Source organism: Trachurus japonicus, chromosome 11 (assembly GCF_045865225.1).
Source record: "Trachurus japonicus isolate A0001 chromosome 11, Traja_1.0".
NCBI lineage: Eukaryota > Metazoa > Chordata > Actinopteri > Carangiformes > Carangidae > Trachurus > Trachurus japonicus.
The window spans coordinates 1,220,918-1,226,918 of NC_140917.1; positions in this window are offsets into that span (position 1 = coordinate 1,220,918).

Sequence of the window (6,001 nt, forward strand, 5' to 3'; positions counted from 1 at the left end):
GCACATCACACACATACACGCGCGGCCCAGAATATCACCATATTCAGTCAGAGAGCCAGATCATGTCAGATCGCGCACAACCATCATAAATGCTGATCAAGATGTGTAAACTGATAATCAAAGCCCCCCTCTCAGAGTACAGAGTAAAAGAAATACACTTTTTTTTCTCTCCCCCCTCTGCTCGAGCACGGCTGAACCTGGCCGGCTTGAGCTCACTTCACGGGCGCGAGCCTGCTGCAGCCGCCGCTGCTGCTGACAGCAGACTGAGAGAGAGAGAGAAAAAAAAAGTAAATTTGGCTTTGGTTAGGTTCAGGCAATGAAGAAAGGAGTTGGTTAAGTTTAGTAAAAACAGCAGGTAGAGGCTAGACAGGCTGGAAGCATAATGAGCGTTATATGTTATTAATATGAAGTGCTTGTTTTGCAGTTAATTATGCACATGATCCGTTTGATCCCAGAAAGGAAAAAAGGATCAATGCGCAGCCTCCGTTTCCTTTCTGATTGCGTCCGTCTGTCTGTTCGGAGTGGGAGAAAGAGACAGAGAACCCAATCCACCTGTCTGTAATGTAAGTTTGATTTGATATGCGTGTCAAGGTTTAATTACGGACACTAATGAGCGCGCAGCAGTGCGTAAAAGTCGTGCGTAATGACAGCTCCTCGTTGGTAAAACACAATAAACTGCACCTCTTCTTCCACGTGTGTCTTATTGACAGGTGGAGCCTATATGAATAATTATATAAATGCATAGTGAACGGTAAGAATGGAGAGTTGGACTAATAACTAGTCCAGTTCGAACTAATGAGGACCTCCCATTAGTTCGAACTCTCATTACTCCGATTGTCGGACCAATGGGAGTTCGAACCAATGGGAGGTCGAACTAATGGGAGGTCGGACTAATGGGAGGTCGGACCAGTGCCATGGACCCAAAACTCCACCCATTTTCACATACTTTTTAAATGAATTCCATCTCTATATTAAGTCCAAACATGCCAAAGACCTCTATGCAATATTCAAAAATGATCTGACTAATGTAGCGTAACAATAGTTTTAATCCTGGATGATGTAATGTATGTTATTATTTATTTATTTTCTTTTTCTTTTTCTTTTCCTCTTCCCTTCTATATATTTGATATGTGTTTGTTTTGTTTTTTACTCACTTATCTTAATTTTTGTTTATTTAATGTTATTCTCAATTCTTATCTCTGAAACATGATGTCTGCTCTTGTTAAATTTTGGACAGATATAATATTTGCCTGACTAGTTTGTAAATGCATTTGTTTAAATAAAAAACAAAAAAAGTGTGGGTACAATTACTGTGTTTTGAGTGTACAAAAGCACCAGGTTGATATTTCTTTGCATTTGGGTTATTGAAATCACACTTTGAACACAGTGAATGCAGTTGAAATATTAAGAACACATCTAGGTAATTATTTCATTATTATTATTATTCATGTTTATAAATCTTCATGTTTATAAATGAGATAAAAACCTCATCCATAGGTTTATTATTGTTTTCATTTAAAAGATTGGGTTGAGCTCAAAGTTAAAACATTTCATTTCAGTTAAGTGAGGTAACTGAAAGGGTTAAAAACACTCTTCTGATTAAAACTTATTGGTTGGTTGAAGTAAACTAAAAACTGTTCTATTGATTTAAAGGGTACAAGTGTTTTGTTTATTTTCTTTTCTATTTTCTGAAGCATTGCTAAATTTAAAGGTATCATTCCAAAAACAATTTAAAAGGTTAAATAAAATAAATGTTTTGTGTCTTACCTTTACATATGGTTGTTTAACTTTTTTTTTTTTAGAGTAATTTGTATTTCTGAGGGCTTACATAATCTTTGCTAACACCTAGCATAGTAAGTTTTCAGTGGAGGCACCGCACTAGTTATTTCCTTTTTCCCACTCTAATGATACATTCCCTTGTTTAAATAAGATCCATTTTCCATCCATTTTCATCCGCTTGATCCGGAGTCGGGTCGCGGGGGCAGCAGTCGGAGCAGGGATCCCCAGACTTCCCTCTCCCCGGACACTTCCTCCAGCTCTTCCGGGGGGACCCCAAGGCGTTCCCAGGCCAGCCGAGTGACGTAGTCACTCCAGCGTGTCCTGGGTCTTCCTTGGGGTCTCCTCCCGGTGGGACATGCCCGGAACACCTCACGAGGGAGGCGTCCAGGGGGCATCCTATACAGGTGCCCGAGCCACCTCAGCTGGCTCCTCTCGATGTGGAGGAGCAGCGGCTCTACTCCGAGCTCCTCCCGGGTGACAGAGCTCCTCACCCTATCTCTAAGGGAGCGCCCCGCCACCCTGCGGAGGAAACTCATTTCGGCCGCTTGTATCCGGGATCCCGTTCTTTCGGTCATGACCCAGAGTTCATGACCATAGGTGAGGGTGGGAACGTAGATCGACCGGTAAATCGAGAGCTTTGCCTTTCGGCTCAGCTTCTTCTTCACCACGACGGACCGATACAATGACCGCATTACTGCGGCCGCCGCACCGATCCGCCTGTCGATCTCGCGCTCCGTTCTCCCCTCACTCGTGAACAAGACCCCAAGATACTTAAACTCCTCCACCTGAGGCAGGAACTCTCCCCCGACCTGGAGGGTGCAAGCCACCTTTTTCCGGTCGAGAACCATGGCCTCGGACTTAGAGGTGCTGATTCTCATCCCAGCTGCTTCACACTCGGCTGCAAACCGCCCCAGTGCATGCTGAAGGTCCTGGCTCGAGGGAGCCAACAAGACCACATCATCTGCAAAAAGCAGAGATGAAATTAAGTGGCTCCCGAACCGTACCCCCTCCGGCCCTTGGCTGCGCCTAGAAATTCTGTCCATATAAATAATGAACAGAACCGGTGACAAAGGGCAGCCCTGCCGGAGTCCAACACGCACCGGGAACAGGTCTGACTTACTGCCGGCAATGCGAACCAAGCTCCTGCTCCGGTCAAACAGGGACCGTACAGCCCTCAGCAGAGGGCCTCCGACCCCATACTCTCGGAGCACCTCCCACAGGATGCCACGTGGGACACGGTCGAAAGCCTTCTCCAAGTCCACAAAACACATGTGGACTGGTTGGGCAAACTCCCATGCGCCCTCGAGCACCCTGCGGAGGGTGTAGAGCTGGTCCAGCGTTCCACGGCCAGGACGAAAACCGCATTGTTCCTCCTGAATCCGAGGTTCGACTATCGGCCGAATTCTCCTCTCCAGCACCCTGGAATAGACTTTCCCCGGGAGGCTGAGGAGTGTGATCCCCCGGTAGTTGGAACACACCCTCCGGTCCCCCTTTTTGAAGAGAGGGACCACCACCCCGGTCTGCCAGTCCAGAGACTCTGTCCCCGACTGCCACGCGATGCTGCAGAGGCGTGTCAGCCACGACAGCCCCGCAACATCCAGAGACTTGAGGTACTCAGGGCGGATCTCATCCACCCCCGGTGCCTTGCCACTGAGGAGCTTCCGGACTACCTCAGTGACTTCAGCTTGGGTGATGAATGAATCGACCTCTGAGTCCTCAGCCTCTGCGTCCTCGACGGAAGGCGTGTCAGTGGGATTGAGGAGATCCTCGAAGTATTCCTTCCACCGTCCGACGATATCCCCAGTCGAGGTCAACAGCTCCCCTCCTCCACTGTAAACAGTGTTGGCGGAGCACTGCTTCCCCCTCCTGAGGCGTCGGATGGTTTGCCAGAATTTCCTCGAGGCCGACCGGTAGTCCTCCTCCATGGCCTCCCCGAACTTTTCCCAGACCCGAGTTTTTGCTTCCGCGACCGCCCGGGCTGCCGTCCGCTTGGCCTGCCGGTACCCGTCAGCTGCCTCGGGAGTCCCCCGAGCTAGCCAGGCTCGGTAGGACTCCTTCTTCAGCTTGACGGCATCCCTTACTTCTGGTGTCCACCACCGGGTTCGGGGATTACCGCCACGACAAGCACCGGAGACCTTACGGCCACAGCTCCGGACGGCCGCGTCAACAATGGAAGTGGAGAACATGGTCCATTCAGACTCAATGTCTCCGGCCTCCCTCGGAATCCGGTCAAAGCTCTCCCGGAGGTGGGAGTTGAAGACCTCCCTGACAGGGGATTCTGCCAGACGTTCCCAGCAGACCCTCACGATACGCTTGGGTCTGCCAAGTCTGACCAGCTTCCTCCCCTGCCAGCGGATCCAACTCACCACCAGGTGGTGATCAGTTGACAGCTCAGCCCCTCTCTTCACCCGAGTGTCCAAGACATACGGCCGGAGATCAGATGACACAACTACAAAGTCGATCATTGACCTCCGTCCTAGGGTGTCCTGGTGCCACGTGCACTGATGGACACCCTCATGCCTGAACATGGTGTTCGTTATGGACAAACCGTGGCTAGCACAGAAGTCCAATAACAAAACACCGCTCGGGTTCAGATCGGGGAGGCCGTTCCTCCCAATCACACCTCTCCAGGTAACACTGTCGCTGCCCACGTGAGCGTTGAAGTCCCCCAACAGAACGATGGAGTCCCCGGTTGGAGCACTTTCCAGCACCCCTCCCAGGGCCTCCAGGAAGGCCGGGTACTCTGCACTGCCGTTCGGCCCGTAGGCCGAGACAACAGTGAGAGACCTATCCCCGACCCGAAGGCGCAGGGAAACGACCCTCTCGTTCAGTGGGGAGAACTCCAACACATGGCGGCTGAGCTGGGGGGCTATGAGCAAGCCCACACCAGCTTGCCGCCTCTCACCATGGGCAACTCCAGAGTGGAAGAGAGTCCAGCCTCTCTCAAGGAGTTGGGTTCCAGAGCCCAGGCTGTGCGTGGAGGTGAGCCCGACTATCTCTAGTCGATACCTCTCAGCCTCCCGCACGAGCTCAGGCTCTTTCCCCCCCAGCGAGGTGACATTCCATGTCCCTAAAGCCAGAGTCGTTGTCCGGGGATTGGGTCGCCTGGGCCCCCGCCCACGGCTGCCACCCAAAACACACGGCACCGGCCCCTCATGGTCCTTCCTGCGGGTGGTGGGCCTACTGGAAGGCGGGCCCACGTCGCTCCTTCGGGCTGGGCCCGGCCGGGTCCCGTGGGCGGAGACCCGGCCACCAGGCGCTCGCCTGCGAGCCCCAACCCCAGGCCTGGCTCCAGGGTGGGGCCCCGGTGACGCCGATCCGGGCGACGTGAACGTCCTTGATATTGTTCCACTCATAAGGGGTTTTGGAACCGCTCTTAGACTGACCCGTCACCTAGGACCTGTTTGCCTTGGGAGACCCTACCAGGGGCATTAAGCCCCGGACAACATAGCTCCCAGGATCATTCGGGTGCTCAAACCCCTCCACCACGGTAAGGTGGCGGTTCAAGGAGGGGTGTTTAAATAAGAACCACAGCGAATTCACCATCTTTAGCTGAGAACCTAGGGCCTGTTTTATTTTATTGGGTGTGACCACAGTGTAGTTTATAAACACTAAGGGAAAAAGGGGTTACATAGATCTATTTCAGGATTGAGGATAGTTTACAAGGGTTACTGAAGGTCCTGCAATAGAGTGATTTTGAGAGTCACATTACTGACTTGCTGAGCCTCCAGATCATCTGAGTCTGGTCTGTTTGCTGCTTATGGAAGAGGAACAACCACTAACAAATCTCCATTTACTTTGTGAACATCTCCAGCAGATCGAAGGGTTTGCTCCATCAGCACATCAAGGTTTTGTTTTCTCCCTAATGTTTTATACCAGTGTAATTCTTCATGCTACCACAAGACAGAAGTGGAGCTACAGGTTGGATTTGCTTCATTTCTGTTTTAATTAAACTCACTTCTTTAACTCTTCACTCTCTTCTCTGTGTTCAGGGCCTGTCAGGTTGGTGGGAGGAGCCAGTCGCTGTGCAGGTGAACTGCAGCTGAAACAAGATGAGTGGAGACCAGTGGACAGCAGCTACTGGAACCTGAAGGCATCATCTGTAGTCTGTAGAGAGCTGGACTGTGGCTCTGCTGTTTCAACAAGAAGAAGAGAGGAGTCCTCACGGAGGGATGTGTGGGAGATCAACCCTGGCTGTGTTCTGTCTGGATCTACCCTGAGG